Genomic DNA, 17,082 nt, shown 5'->3' with positions numbered 1-17,082 from the left:
TGAATGGCACTTGACCCCTGGAACTCCATCACGCGGAGCGCCGTTTCCATGCGCCAGGAGATCTCACGCACACACTTGTTTACCACGCGACACCAGCCTGCGATGCCGCTAAGGTGCTTCGAATGAAGATTAAATATTTGTTGATCAACCTTGGGCGCCGCTGCCCCGCTTTGACGCGCGTCCTCGGTGGCGGGGGTGCCCTTTTGTTACATGATTAATTACTGCGACCGGCGGTAATAGCGGGATTAACAATTAGCTGGAGCTGTCTAACAGTCAGTCTAAGATGGCCGACTAATTGAGCGGCTGGTTGTGGCCATTGTGTCTGCCAAGAAGGCCGCAGACGAGGTAACGCTTTCATCTCCTCTTCCGGCCTAAGAGGCGGCCGCTATGAGCTGCCTAATTTCTCATGAATATTCATACGCTTCCTGTCGCCGCCGTCAACTTTACAAAGTTACCTTCATGCCGTGTTTGGAGAAGCTGCGCCAATTCAAGTAGTTGAAAAAGTTCAAATAGGGCGGAAACCATAACAAAAAAGTACCACTTCCACATTGAATGGGAGGAGAACTTAATAATTAGAATGCAAAATATACAGTATATGATAATCAAGTGATAACTGTATTAATATCAACTTCACTTGAAGCTCTTTTACAAATACTTCAAAGTTCTTCTTAAACCATTTTTGTAAAAAATTGTTCTCATAATATTAATAATCTTTATTCTATTTTATAGTCAATATTTTGACTTTTTTCGCATAATTACATTTTTAAGGCGTCACATTTAGGGATGCAACCGTAGAGAAAATAACAGTATGGTCCGAGTCGACCAGGGGTTTCCAAAGTGTGGCTCCAGGGGCCATTTTTTCTGGCCTGCTGCACATTCTAAAAATATATTTTAATTAGAAAAGTTTTTTTTAAAAAGCCAAAAAATCTACAAGAATAAAGTGAAAATATTTCAAGAAAAAAATATGTAATATAATGAGAATAACATTATTATATTATGAGGAAAAGTATCATCATTTTAGTAGCACAAATATTAAGATATATAATTATATTATTTTTTATTTTTTATTTTTTATAATATTATTATTATTAGTCTTATAATATTATTAAGACAAATATTATGTCCCAATATGACAATCATAGAAAACTAGGTTAAGTTATAAAGCCAATATATTGGACAATATAAAGGAGTCATAATTACAAAAACAAAATTTACAAAAAGAAATTTGAAGTATTTAAATATTTTAACAAAAAAAGTCACAATTTGAAAAGAACAATCCTTTCAGTAGAACAAAGTTGAAATGTATTTTTTTTATTTATATATTTATATATTTATTTTTATTTATTTTTTTAAAAAGAAACAAACAAAACACAAAATAATTTCACCATAATATGGGAATAAAGCCATAATATTATACAAATAAAATAATATATACTAAAATGCAAAACAAAAATACATAAACAAAATTATTATTATTATTATACAAAAATTGGGCAATATAAAGGAGTCATAATTACAAAAACAAAATTTACAAAAAGAAATTTGAAATATTCAAATATTTTAACAAAAAAGTCACAATTTGAAAAGAACAATCCTTTCAGTAGAACAAAGTTGAAATGTATTTATATATTTATATATTTATATATTTATATATTTATATATTTATATATTTATATATTTATATATTTATATATTTATATATTTATATATTTATATATTTATATATTTATTTATATATTTATATATTTATATATTTATTAATTAATTCATTTATTTATTTATTTATTTGTTATTTATTTAAAAAAAGAAACAAACAAAACACAAAAGTAATTTGGGGAAATTTAGGTTGGGAAAATGTCATCATAATATGGGAATAAAGCCATAATATTATGCAAATAAAATAATAAAAAATAATATATACAAAAATGATATTTACAGATCATTTAGGAAGCCAGTTGAAGGACAATCGACCACAGTCAAAGATTATTTTTTTGATGCTCCACAAGACCTGCCAAGCAAATACTGTAAATCATCTCACTGCTGGTGACAAAGTTCCGACCGAGCCAAGTTCGGGGGCCGCAAGAACAGAAGAACCTGTGACTGAAAAACTTCCTCAATGACTTTTTATCCCCAGGGTCCATGGGAAGAACCCTCGCGGACCAGCTGCAACGGTGAGCCGTGGCTCCTGATGAAAGGTTTTGCCCGGAGGCGGGGATCCTGCAGACTTGACGCCGGAGTCAATTGTTCCCCGGCTGAAAGGCTAGGAGACCGCCGTGTGTGTGGGACATATCCAAATATTTGACAGCATTATGAAAACCCTTCGCCCGCTTTGTTTTTGACCCATCATACTCCCTGTCAAACCCCAGACTGGCCCGTGTCATTGTTCGAGCCCCGAGAGTTCAATGTGGCTCTTTGGGAGCGGCTCAGTGTGCACCAACACCATGTAATGAAATTAGCGCTCGTCGCTAAACAGGTTTCAATCAAAGACTGCGAGCCAAGACCTCCTGACCACCGTTCATGAATCACCTCTTTGAAGCGCCAGTCTGGCACTTTGTTCCCGCTGCCATTGAGCCGTCATTCAGGCAGGTAGTCCCACCGAGAGCCGGTCGAGTGCCGAGCCGGTCCGTGGTACTTACAATGAAAAAATGCAACTTTGTTGATATTTTGGCTAGCAAAAAATTTAGCGTTGTGACATTGGGAGGCTACCGGTTCCCCCAAACTGAAAAATAACGAGTATTTCAGAATGATACAAAAAAGAGGTTCCAGTTCTGGAGTACTTACCGTATTTTCCGGACTATAAGTCACACTTTTTTCATAGGTTGGCTGATCCTGGGACTTATACTCCAGAGCGACTTATAAATGAAAAAACTGAACACCTTTTCTGTTCATGTTTAATTTTTGTGTTGCTGAATAACCATTGGTGCGGCACGGTGGTCGAGTGGTTAGCACGCAGACCTCACAGCTAAGAGACCAGGGTTCAATTCCAGTTTACATGTTCGCCCCGTGCATGCGTGGGTTTTCTCCGGGTACTCCGGTTTCCTCCCACATTCCAAAAACATGCTAGGTTAATTAGCGAATCCAAATTGAATGTGAGTGTGAATGGTTGTTTGTCTATATGTGCCCTGTCATTGGCTGGCCACCAGTCCAGGGTGTACCCCGCCTCTCGCCCGAAAACAGGGCTGAAACCATAACGAAAATTCACTGTATGGTTCCGTTCCATACGTTGGTGCAGGGGTGACCAAACTGTGGCCCATTTGCTGCACGTAAAATATTTATGACAATTTTATGAGAATAACATCATAATATCATTCTTTGTTTCCAAAACATTTCACAATACTAGTTAGCGAGTGTGCTGACAAGCTAAGGCGCTAACAAGTTAGCCGAGAAGAAGCTGAAAAAGTACCACTTCCACATGGAATGGGAGGAGAGCTTAATGATAAGAATGCAAGATGAGAATAACATCATAATATCATTCTTTGCTTCCAAAACATTTCACAATACTAGCTAGTGTACTAGCAAGCTAAGGCGCTAACAAGTTAGCCTAGGATATATTTCTTGAGAAGCTGAAAAATACCACTTCCGCATGGAATGGGAGGAGAACTTAATGATAAGAATGCAAGATATACAGTATATGATAATCGAGGGATAACTGTATTAGTATCAACTTCACTTGAAGCTCTTTTACAAATACTTCAAAGTTCTTCTTAAACTATATTTGTAAAAAAATGTTCTCATAATATTAATAATCTTTATTCTATTTTATAGTCAATATTTTGACTTTTTTCGCATAATTACATTTTTAAGGTCGCATTTAGGGATGCAACCGTAATGAGGACGTAATGTCTGTTTTGGTAAAGAAGTTTGGAAAATAAATTACCCGCAAAAAATGCGACTTATATTCCAGAAAATACGCTACTACTTCGTATGTTTGCATAAAAACAGTATTAGGTAACATACTGCGGCGTGGTCCTTGTGAACAGCAGTTGAACGAACAGCAATGTACTGGAGAAAGTAGATTATTGGGAATTAAGAATGGAAGAGAGAGACAGACCATTTTAACATTTAAAAATATTGATTTTCCACCCGGTAAAAAAAATTGGCGTGTCCCAAAAAATTTGACTGGTAGTGTAAGTGAAAAAGCCTATCACAGTCATACCTAAATTATAGCGTTTTTTTTTTAAAGTTTTCTTGTCAAATTAAAATTTTAGAATGTGCCGCGGGTCCATAAAAAAAAAGTCGCAGGCCGCAAACAATCCCTGGGCCGCACTTTGGTCACCTATAAAGTGTTTGAGTTAACCCTAAAGGGTTAATCCAATTTTATGCTTAATTTGAATTGAATCTTTGATTGTCTTTGATTGTTTGATGTTCTGCACTTTAGCTATAAATTATGGAAACAAAACTCATATTTTTGGATGCCGCACATAAAAAAGTTAAAAAGTGTAACTTTTGAAATGTCACCATTCATGTGATGTTTTCTTTAGCCACATGACTTCATTTTAACAATGGCTGCCTGCGCGTATTCGTGCACCTGCGTGTGTTTGTTTCAATGCAGATTAGTGTGTTTTTGCCTCCAGGCTTGAGCCCTCCCATACACACACACACACATACACACGAACGCACACACACACACACACAACGCTGGTGTCTTTGAATCACTGGCAACCTGCTGCTAATTTATTTGTGCTGAGCATTATGGGAATTAATGTACCTGACATTCAGTGACAACAGCCGGCGCTTTGTGGGTCTTTTTACATTTCGACACACTCCCGCTGCACAGGCGTCCATCTCGCCACCTTGCTGGCAGCACACACACACACACACACACACACACACATACGCAAACACACACTCAACGGGCTCCGAACCTCTAGGTGCACAAGGCTGTTAGCGGCGCCTGATGATAGCGGCAAAACATTAACATAATAATTAGTGTCTTGTAATTGTTTCATTAAAACCATTTGTTCCATTTCTCCTCTTGTTCTCCCCGAAGACGCAAGATGGAGTTTGGACGCCAGCCAAAAGTGAGACTGGGTCCACGTTTGCAGGCGAGCTGGGAAGACAAACAGCCACGGTGGCGGGGGCGCAGGGGCCTTCCTGCTGTGGCGATTGATGTACCTGGTACCTGGGCTTTTACTGCGGAACCCAGCCCTGATACCACCAGTGTCACCAATATCACCATTATGTCCCCGAATGGGATGAATAGATGATTATCAATAATCTCCTTATTGAATCAAAAGGGGCTACCGCCAAAATAACAAAATAAGGGCCAGTATTGGAACTAAAACTACTCCGAGGTTGGGTCATGGGGGCAGCAGCCCAAGCAGGGAAACCCAGACATAGTCTCCACTACGTGTCCTGGGTCTTCCCTATGCCTCCTACCAGTTGGGCATGCTCTGAACACATCCCCAGGGAGGCGTCCGGGAGACATCATCTGGTTCCTCACAATGCAGTTCTTCTCCGGGTTTCTCCCAAAAGATGGTTCTTTTCCCAGCAATGTTCAATGTCCTGAACACCTTCCCCAGGGAGGCATCCGGGAGACATTCTGACCCAATGCCCGAGTCACCTCGTCTGGTTCCTCGCGATGCAGTTCTACTGCAGGTTTCTCCCAAAAGATGGTGCCAACCTATGGAGGAAATTTGTCCCAGTCAGTGTCCTGAACACCTTCCCAGGGAGGCGTCCGGGAGACATCATCTGGTTCCTCACAATGCAGTTCTACTCCGGGTTTCTCCCAAAAGATGGTGCTTCTAACCTTATCTCTCAGGGTGAGCCCAGCCAACCTATGGAGGAAATTTGTCCCTGCAATGTTCTTCTGTCAGTGTCCGGAACACATCTTCAGGGAGGCGTCCGGGAGACATCCTAACCCAATGCCGGAGTCACTTCATCTGGTTCCTCACAATACAGTTCTACTCCGGGTTTCTCCCAAAAGATGGTGCCAACCTATGAAGGAAATTTGTCCCAGTCAGTGTCCTGAACACCTTCCCAGGGAGGCGTCCGGGAGACATCATCTGGTTCCTCACAATGCAGTTCTACTCCGGGTTTCTCCCAAAAGATGGTGCTTCTAACCTTATCTCTCAGGGTGAGCCCAGCCAACCTATGGAGGAAATTTGTCCCAGCAATTTTCTTCTGTTAGTGTCCGGAACACCTTCTCCAGAGAGGCATCCGGGAGACATCCTCACCCGATGCCGGAGTCACCTCATTTGGTTCCTCACGATACAGTTCTACTCCGGGTTTCTCCCAAAAGATGGTGCCAACTTATGAAGGAAATTTGTCCCAGCAATATTCTTCTGTCAGTGTCCGGAACACATCTCCAAGGAGGCGTCCGGGAGACATTCTGACCCAATGCCCGAGTCACTTTGTCTGGTTCCTCGTGATGCAGTTCTACTCTGGGTTCCTCCCAAAAGATGGTGCGTCTAACCTTATCTCTGAGGGTGAGTCCAACCAACCTATGGAGGAAATTTGTCCCAGCAATGTTCTTCTGTCAGTGTCCTGAACACCTTCCCAAGGAGGCGTCCGGGAGACACCCTGACCTGATGCCCGAGTCACCTCATGTGGTTCCTCACGATACAGTTCTACTCCGGGTTTCTCCCAAAAGATGGTGCCAACCTATGGAGGAAATTTGTCCCAGTCAGTTCTCCTGAACACCTTCCCAGGGAGGCGTCTCCGAGGCATCCTGACCGCATTCCTGATCCACCTCATTCGGCTCCTCTCCATGCCGAGGAGCAGTGGTTATAGTCAGAGTTTTCCCGGAACTCATTTTGACCGCTTGTACCCACGATCTTGTCTTTCCGGTCTCGACCCAAAGTTGACGACCACAGGTGAGGGTAGGAACGTTCTTCCACGGTTGAATTGACAGCTCGTCATTCCCAACGGACTGACGCGGGGTCGGCATCAACGAGCTTGTGACGAGCATCACAAGGAGATGATTATCACAGCGTTGTTGTCTTTACAATCAAGATGAATGCCTGCTGACACAATCGTGATCGGGAGTGGGGGTGGCTTGGGGGCCGGTGGCGCGGGGGCACATACATTTCCATTTTGTCAAAGACAGATTTGTTGGCGGCACAGGAATAAAGCGCCGCCCTCATGCTGACATTGTTTCTTATTGAATCCGGGAGGCAGAGTGCAATCTAAAACATTGATAAATAAATACAGGAAGTATGAATATATTTGTTTGTTTGTTTGCGCCGGGTGATTCAGCCCCCGCCTCCCCCCACTTCGCCTGACTGGTGTCATGTACTGCAATTAACTGTGAGAGCGGTGTCTATAAATCAACTTCCTGAACTCGGTATGGAGGAGATGAGCTTTTGGAAATTAGCACCCTATCCGCCACGGCTGTATGGCGGGGGAGGTGGCGAGGGGGGGGTGGCAGGGGGGGGGGTGTTGGGATTGAGAAACTAATCAATATCAGATATTCAGAAACATACAAGAAACAAGTTTAAGAAAATCACGGTCATTCTTCAGCGCGCCGCGGGTGGGGGGGCAGAGAAGCGGGATTGCGTCTTCGGAGCTACTTGGTGATGTGCGGTGCCCCCCCCGCCCCTTTGCTCAACTTCCTTGAAGAGAAACACTTATTAGCACCACAGTCCGAGCGCAATAACGCCGCACTGACAGCGACGTTTCTCGTTGACTTCATTTGCAATTCGTCTTCAAACGCGTCCGCCATGTTTGCGAGCGCACTCCCCTCTCAAGTGTGTCTGATAACGCTAATCCTGTTTACGCGCCATTTCAAATATACCTTACGCCTCGCTCCACTTCAAGGCGCATCTCCCGAGGAGAACCTCTGGCCCGGTGAACTGGCACACAAGAACAAAGACCCCCCCCCCCCACACACACATCCATATTGAATTTCCTTTCTGAATATGGAAAAGCACAGCAGAGTCGACGAAGAGAAATTACCAGAACTATCTGGGCCATTGACAGGCCTCCCCTGTGGTCAAATGAGCACCCCACCCCCACCCGTCCCCGGCCTGGTTTCCGTGGCCTGTTGGAGATAACCGGCTGGGAGGAGGCGCTGCTCTGGAACGGGGGATGAGTGTGACCGCGGTGTCACACTCTGCCCTTAAAGAGATTTGCTGTCTTCTGGCTTCCAGAGGACTTTTTATTACCCAAATTGACCACGACTTTGTGACGAGGTCACGCGAGGAAACTTTACTTTGTTCCTCGCGTGCATCAGACGGACCTGCTGGGTCCTCGACTCAAATAGACGACGCTACCGTACGTTATGGACTCTAGTGTATACGTCGATTAGTGAATCAGAAGCTAAGACACAAAACACATTATTAGGTCTACAGTGGAACCTTGGTTAGTGTGCGTCCTGGTTACCATGTTTTTTGGTTAACATGAAAAATTGACAAAACGGTCTGGTTAACATACTTAGCTTGCTAACAGCAACCAGAAGTTAGCTATGTTTCCCTGTCTATGATGTCATCAGCGTTTTTATAGTTTTAGCTCTACAGCGGAACCTTGGTTAGTGTGCTTCCTGGTTACCATGTTTTTTGGTTAACATGAAAAATTGACAAAACAGTCTGGTTAACATCCTTAGCTTGCTAACAGCAACCAGAAGTTTGCTGTCTATGATCTAATCAGCGTTTTTATAGTTTTAGCTCTACAGTGGAACCTTGGTTAGTGTGCGTCCTGGTTACCATGTTTTTTGGTTAACATGAAAAATTGACAAAACGGTCTGGTTAACATCCTTAGCTTGCTAACAGCAACCAGAAGTTAGCTATGTTTCCCTGTCTATGATGTCATCAGCGTTTTTATAGTTTTAGCTCTACAGCGGAACCTTGGTTAGTGTGTGTCCTGGTTACCATGTTTTTTGGTTAACATGAAAAATTGACAAAACGGTCTGGTTAACATCCTTAGCTTACTAACAACAACCAGAAGTTAGCTATGTTTCCCTGTCTATGATGTCATCAGCGTTTTTATAGTTTTAGCTCGACAGCGGAACCTTGGTTAGTGTGCGTCCTGGTTACCATGTTTTTTGGTTAACATGAAAAATTGACAAAACGGTCTGGTTAACATCCTTAGCTTGCTAACAGCAACCAGAAGTTTGCTGTCTATGATCTAATCAGCGTTTTTATAGTTTTAGCTCTACAGTGGAACCTTGGTTAGTGTGCGTCCTGGTTAACATAAAAAAATGACAAAACGGTCTGGTTAACATCCTTAGCTTGCTAACAGCAACCAGAAGTTTGCTGTCTATGATCTAATCAGCGTTTTTATAGTTTTAGCTCTACAGTGGAACCTTGGTTAGTGTGCGTCCTGGTTACCATGTTTTTTGGTTAACATGAAAAATTGACAAAACGGTCTGGTTAACATCCTTAGCTTACTAACAGCAACCAGAAGTTAGCTATGTTTCCCTGTCTATGATGTCATCAGCGTTTTTATAGTTTTAGCTCTACAGCGGAACCTTGGTTAGTGTGCGTCCTGGTTACCGTGTTTTTTGGTTAACATGAAAAATTGACAAAACGGTCGGGTTAACATCCTTAGCTTGCTAACAGCAACCAGAAGTTTGCTGTCTATGATCTAATCAGCGTTTTTATAGTTTTAGCTCTACAGTGGAACCTTGGTTAGTGTGCGTCCTGGTTACCATGTTTTTTGGTTAACATGAAAAATTGACAAAACGGTCTGGTTAACATCCTTAGCTTGCTAACAGCAACCAGAAGTTTGCTGTCTATGTTCTAATCAGCGTTTTTATAGTTTTAGCTCTACAGTGGAACCTTGGTTAGTGTGCGTCCTGGTTAACATAAAAAAATGACAAAACGGTCTGGTTAACATCCTTAGCTTGCTAACAGCAACCAGAAGTTTGCTGTCTATGATCTAATCAGCGTTTTTATAGTTTTAGCTCTACAGTGGAACCTTGGTTAGTGTGCGTCCTGGTTACCATGTTTTTTGGTTAACATGAAAAATTGACAAAACGGTCTGATTAATATACTTAGCTTGCTAACAGCAACCAGAAGTTAGCTATGTTTCCCTGCCTATGATATCATCAGCGTTTTTATAGTTTTAGCTCGACAGCGGAACCTTGGTTAGTGTGCGTCCTGGTTACCATGTTTTTTGGTTAACATGAAAAATTGACAAAACGGTCTGATTAACATCCTTAGCTTGCTAACAGCAACCAGAAGTTTGCTGTCTATGATCTAATCAGCGTTTTTATAGTTTTAGCTCTACAGTGGAACCTTGGTTAGTGTGCGTCCTGGTTACCATGTTTTTTGGTTAACATGAAAAATTGACAAAACGGTCTGGTTAACATCCTTAGCTTGCTAACAGCAACCAGAAGTTTGCTATGTTTCCCTGTCTATGATGTCAATAGCGTTTTTATAGTTTTAGCTCTACAGTGGAACCTTGGTTAATGTGCGTCCTGGTTACCATGTTTTTTGGTTAACATGAAAAATTGACACCAAAATATATCCTCGGTTTGCATACATTTCCCAGTTCGCATTGTGTTGTCATGCTATTAATATACTGACTGAATCATCGTGTATTTTTTTGCGCAAAAACGTTCTGGTTAACATCCTTAGCTTGCTAACAGCAACCAGAAGTTAGCTATGTTTTCCAGTCTTTGATATCATCGGCGTTTGGCACTCAAACATGTTAACACAAAACAAGTTTTTATAGTTTTTTTTACTCTACAGCGGAACCTTGGTTAGTGTCCGCACCGGTTAGCATGATTTTATGTTGTCCCCAGAATTTTGCCTGTGTTTGAGTACATTTCCTGGTTAGCATTGTGTTGTACTATTAATACTCTAAGTGAACCTTCACATATTTTTTGTTAACACAAATTGATGCTGTTAGCATCCTTAGCTTGCTAACAAAATCGCAACAGTCAGCTGTGTCGCCTCGTCTATGTTGACATCATGAGCCTTGATGAGTTTGCGCCCTGGTTAGAATGTTTTTTGGTTAACATAGAAAATTGACATCAAGATTCTGCCTCGGTTTGCATACATTTCCCGGTTAGCGTTGTGCTGTTGTGTTAGTTATTAATACACTGAGTGAGTCTTCATGTATTTTTAGCATAAACGTGTCCTGTTAGCATCCTCAGCTTGCTAACAAAATGGCAACAGCAACCAGAAGTCAGCTATGTCGCCCCATCAATGATGAGATGAATATTATAGTTGCAGATTGAGTATTTTGGAACAAAAAACATTCAGTATGCACTGTATCATTACATTTGTGCGTCACAAGCTCAACGCAATGAATTATTGCGGCCACTAGGTGTCAGCAAAGACCCCACCACTACCCTCACATGAGCTTCAAGAAGCAATTAAGTGTAACAATATGCATATTTTTGATATATAAGTCGCAAGATCAAAGAAACCGGCCGGTCACCTCTGCACACGCGTGACAGAGCAGGAAAAGAAGTATGTGCGGCAATCCTGTGAAATTAGGTTAAAGAAGGTGTTCATGGAAGGCAATATGTTCCCATCAATTATTTAGTACTGTTTCATCGCCCACATTGGCTGATGAATGATTAATGGCGACATGTTGCAGAACTGCACCGGCTTTTTATTTCAAATATAGCTTTGGTTACTTCAATGATGGGCCGTGCGTGTTTCTGTTATGAAGAAAATGGCGTCTGTACGTTTGCATATAGTCTCTTCATCCGCCCTCGTCTGTAGGATCTGTGGAGACAACCTCAATCCAAATCAGAGTACTGCATCAAACTCTGAGATTTATTTCACAAGATTTGTTAAAAAATTGTGAAAAGAATCTTATTATTTTTTAAACATATTTGAACATATATTTTGATGTAAATATTATTGTAAATTGATTTTTTAAACCTTTTAAATATATATTGATTTATTACTTTATAATATTGTGAAAAATTATTTTAAGATATTTATTTAAATATACATGATATTAAGCTAAAACATTTTTAAAAAATATAATTTATTATTTTATAATATTGTGAAAAAATAGTTTTAGATATTTAATTATTTATTTATTTAAATATATATTTTATTAAGCTAAAACATTTTTTAAATATAATTTATTATTTTATAATTTTGTGAAGAATTATTTTTAGATATTTATTTATTTATTTAAATATATATTATATTAAGCTAAAACATTAAAAATATATATAATTTATTATTTTGTAATATTGTGAAAAATTATTTTTAGATATTTAATTACTTATTTATTTAAATATATATTTTATTAAGCTAGAACATTTTTTTTAAATATAATTTATTATTTTAGAATATTGTGAAAAAATATTTTTAGATATTTATTTATTTATTTAAATATATATTATATTAAGCTAAACATTTTTTAATATAATTTATTATTTTATAATATTGTGATTATTTTTAGACATCTAATTATTTATTTATTTAAATATATATTATATTAAGCTAAGACATTCTTTTAAATAATTTTATTTAACACCAGCAAAATGACAAAACAGGGTGGGTGGCCTGCAAGGGGTTTGTGACCATGTCCATGGACAGCTAAAGCTAATGCTAATACGTCTAATAAATCGATGGCACCATTGCACGGTTTTGCGTCCTGAACCCTGGAATGCACGCCGGCCATCTGCGCTCTTGTGTGTGCATGGTGCAGACCGGCGTTCACTGGGGAGACTCGGCTGCTGCCCCACTTTTCTCGCTCTCATGTCGGACCGGGACCATCTGACGGGGGGCTAACGACCAGCGTCTAACGCGTCTATTTTTGGCTGCTGGCGACCGGAGCCCTGCAGTTGTTTTCCAAGATGCGCGAGGCAAGTGGCGATAATAAGAAAGAACATTTTAATTAGGCACATCTCAACCTGGGAACAACACGCCGGCCCACTTGGTGGCGGGGTGGGTTAGACGGGGGGGGGTTCTGGCCATCATCGTGCGTCCTCCAGGGAATTTGACTGCTGAAATTCTCACTGCATTTTAAGAGACATTAAATCCGCATCTCGCTGGTGTTTGTTTCAGCTTTTTTACACAAATTAGGAACAAAGCTAACATCCTGTCATCCCAGCATTTAATTACCTAGATTTTTTATTTTTTTTCAGTTGGTTCTACCCAATTTCCACTTGTCGAAGACCCTGGTGGATGTTGGCTGAAGGTACTAATTAAGATGGGGTAAAACAAGAAAGGAGATCTGCTGTGGAAAAACTGCCAAGAGTGGTGAAAAGTGACCTGTAAAAGCATCATGGAAAAACAAAGTTATAAAAACTGGAGGTTTGAAAGAGCGACTCAGTGGGGTTCAAAGTCCAAGCCAGGGGGGGCTCTTTGCTAGTTTTTACTCCGAAAAAAACCAGTGACCCCACTCACTGAAACACACAATTAACGGAAAGTTAGCTGTACACTTGTTAGCGTATTTTGTGGCCAACAACAAAAATGTACGCAAACATTTTGCAAACATTTCTTAATTAGCATACAACGCCTTGTCGTGTAATTCACTGCTTGATAAAGAGGCTAAAACCAATGCAATCCCTCGTTTATCACTGATAATTGGCTCCAGACCCGGCAGTGATAAATGAATTTCAGTGATTTATGAATCAATGTTAATAAATGGGATATTTTTGTACTTAGAGCATAGAAAAACTTCTAAATCCTATTTTTTCCACGTTCGGGGCCTTGTATTTCCTTCATTTGGCCATTTTTATACTTGAAAACAACTTTATTTAGGCCAAGAATTTGAAATAGAAAATTGCTTAAATATGAATATTTGTGACTAATAATACGTGGTCATCAATCAAATATTAAACAACAATAATTCATGAACTAATTCCTGAGAATCGAACTGCGATATGTGATTACTGTATACGCCAAGAGAGGCATGTCCTGGGAAAACAGGACATTTGGTCAGACACCAGAGTCGGGATTTGACACTTGGCCTTGTAGCTCAGTCACTTGAGACTCAAATTGGAATTGATTTTGTGAAGTGTGTTCACCACCGGCCATTTTAAAATATTTTGACTGATCTTTCAAGGCACACAGATGATAGTGTTCTATGGCTATATGAACATGGAACATTCCAAAAGAAAGATCCGACTCTTGTCTTTCATCAGAAAAAAAAAGTTTGTTTCTACTCTTTTCTGCCCTTTAGTAATCAGCAGTAGAATATAGGTAAGTTTCAGGCAAATATCAGCTCCCAACTAAAAAAAAGAAAAAAAAACAGCTTTTTGTGAATAGATTTTTGCTTTTGTGACAGAACAGAACTAAAACCACCATTTATAATTTTCCCATTTGGAACTAAACGGTTACAATGCATAACCTTCTGCACGCTACACACCTCCACTCCACGTTCTTCCGCTTTCTACTTCCTGTCATGTATGTTTTTTCAATTAAATTAAATTCTATAATCAAATGCACTTCCGCCACCTTGTGGCTTGTCTAAAAGTGACAATTTAGTGTGCAGTTGCGTCGACACCTCCTTTTGCACCTCGCGCACAGAACGAGTAACGACTCGTGACTTGACTTGAACTTGGAGAAAACGACTCGTGTCACCGGCGGTATAATACCGTTCCCTCTCGTATCACCATAGCAATCATTGTCTTAACAGTTTGTAAGCAATGTGCAGGGAAAAATAAATATTTCATGAAGGTGAGGGGATGCATGTTAGCTTTGTGTGTGTGTGTGTGTGTGTGTGTGTGTGTGTGCAGCTGAATATTCATCTAACATGAAGAAGGTGAGCTGGGAATTGTTGTCGCTGCTATATAAAGAGTCGTAACCTTGCACGCGCAAACAAACGCAAACGCGGCGCCTGCGTGGAAACCTGAATAAAGCCAGTGGCGAGTGGCGCACAGCTCGCTAATCAAGTAAACTCAACATCAGAAAGAATAGGTAATTTGAGACACAAAAAGAATAAGTAATTTGGGAGGCACGTACCCAAGTGGCCAAATTATTTATGCCTAATGGAAATGGGGTGTGTGCGCATTCATTTGCAATTAAGCAGCAGGCGTTATTACCTGTCACTGGAAGGGGCCGCCAGTGCAGCGCAAATCAGGAAGGAATCATCGTTTTTTTTTTTTTTTTGCCTCTGAAGATGACAGACGTAGACGACGTCGTCGGTAACTCGATACTTTCAGGGCTTTTGCAATTCAAACACGGCGCTCTAATTTTAGCAGTTTTTTCTGCAGAGACGCACGCCCGCGGAACTCAAACGCACGTAATGAGCTGAAGCGGACGCCTGATTGGCCTGCGCTTGCCCAGAGGAGGCTCCCTTAAGAGCAGATCTCCTGTTAAGTATGAGATTCCTAAGAGGCAAACTGTTGGAAGGACTCTGCTTTCTTTAAATATGCCGGGGCGTCTGGGGAATATAATGGCTTCCACATATAATTAAGAAGAATACCACATCGGAGGCTTTGTGTGTCTTTGTGGCGCACCTTAATGGCGCGATGCGCTAGTGGACGTTTTGTTTAGAAAAGCTCAACACACATTTGTATTTGACGGTACTCCCTCGACGGATTCGAAGAGCTTCTGTTCCGAAAAGGGCAAATTTAGGGAAAATGTTTCTTATTTTCTTATTGACTGATCTGTGACTCCACCCAGACCTGGGGGCGGGACTTATGCTACAGATTCTATACAAAAATACTTGTTTTCAAGTACTTCATGTCTTAATGCAACACACCATGCACACTCATATGTTTTGGAAAATGTTTTTTTTTTTTAAATGTTTTGGTTCCTGTGTTCCCTGAAGGCAATGTTTTTATTGGACAGACCTCTCCGTGGTCCTGAAAGTGCTTCGACACTTAGCATATTTACTCACTGAATGATGCTTTGGGGCGGCACGGCGGTCGAGTGGTTAGCGTGCAGACCTCACAGCTAAGAGACCAGGGTTCAATTCCACCCTCGGCCATCTCTGTGTGGAGTTTGGATGTTCTCCCCGTGCATGTGTGGGTTCCAAAAACATGCTAGGTTAATTAGCCACTCCAAATTGTCCATAGGTATGAATGTGAGTGTGAATGGTTGTTTGTCTATATGTGCCCTGTGATTGGCTGGCCACCAGTCCAGGGTGTACCCCGTCTCTCGCCCAAAGACAGCTGGGATAGGCTCCAGCACCCTCCGCGACCCTCGTGAGGAAAAAGCGGTAGAAAATGAATGTTTCTTGCTTTCTTATTGACTGATCAGTGACTCCACCCAGACCTGGGGGGCGGGACTTATGCTACAGATTCTATACAAAAATACTTGTTTTCAAGTACTTCATGTCTTAATGCAACACACCATGCACACTCATATGTTTTGGAAAATGTTTTTTTTTTGGAAATGTTTTGGTTCCTGTGTTCACTGAAGGCAATGTTTTTATTGGACAGACCTCTCCGTGGTCCTGAAAGTGCTTCGACACTTAGCATATTTACTCACTGAATGACGCTTTGGGGCGGCACGGCGGTCAAGTGGTTAGCGCGCAGACCTCACAGCTAGGAGACCAGGGTTCAATTCCACCCTCGGCCATCTCTGTGTGGAGTTCGGGTACTCCAGTTTCCTCCCACATTCCAAAAACATGCTAGGTTAATTGGTGACTCCAAATTGTCCATAGGTATGAATGTGAGTGTGAATGGTTGTTTGCGGTAGAAAATGAATGTTTCTTATTTTCTTATTGACTGATCAGTGACTCCACCCAGACTGGGGGGCGGGACCTATACAAAAAGTTAGCATTTGCCTTGTTTTCAAGTACTTCATGTCTTAATGCAACACACCATGCACACTCACATGTTGAGAGGAAATGTTTTGGTTCCTGTGTTCCCTGAAGGCAATGTTTTTATTGGGCAGACCTCTCCGTGGTCCTGAAAGCGTTTCGACACTTAGCATATTTACTCACTGAATGATGCTTTATTGGGAGGAACTGAAGTGCCTTGCCAAGGATGCATCGACATCAAGAACAGAGTATCGAACTAGCAACCTTCAGGTAAGAAAACTCTACCACTCTTCCCTCTTTGTTGATGGCGTGCACTACCATGCAAAATCTTGGTTTTGAGTATGAAAAAAATCTGAATCTCATGTATGAGAATATGAAAAATGCAAATAAATTATTTATTCAAAATAAAGATCAGAGTGACTCATAATTACAGTATAGGATTTTATTTTATAATTACAGGACTGAACTAGCAACTGGGTCAAAATTGTCACGATGGCGCTTGGCGGTGTTGTG

This window comes from Doryrhamphus excisus, chromosome 16, assembly GCF_030265055.1.
Source record: "Doryrhamphus excisus isolate RoL2022-K1 chromosome 16, RoL_Dexc_1.0, whole genome shotgun sequence".
NCBI lineage: Eukaryota > Metazoa > Chordata > Actinopteri > Syngnathiformes > Syngnathidae > Doryrhamphus > Doryrhamphus excisus.
The sequence above is the reverse complement of the archived record's forward strand: the minus strand, read 5'-3'. Positions refer to the sequence as shown.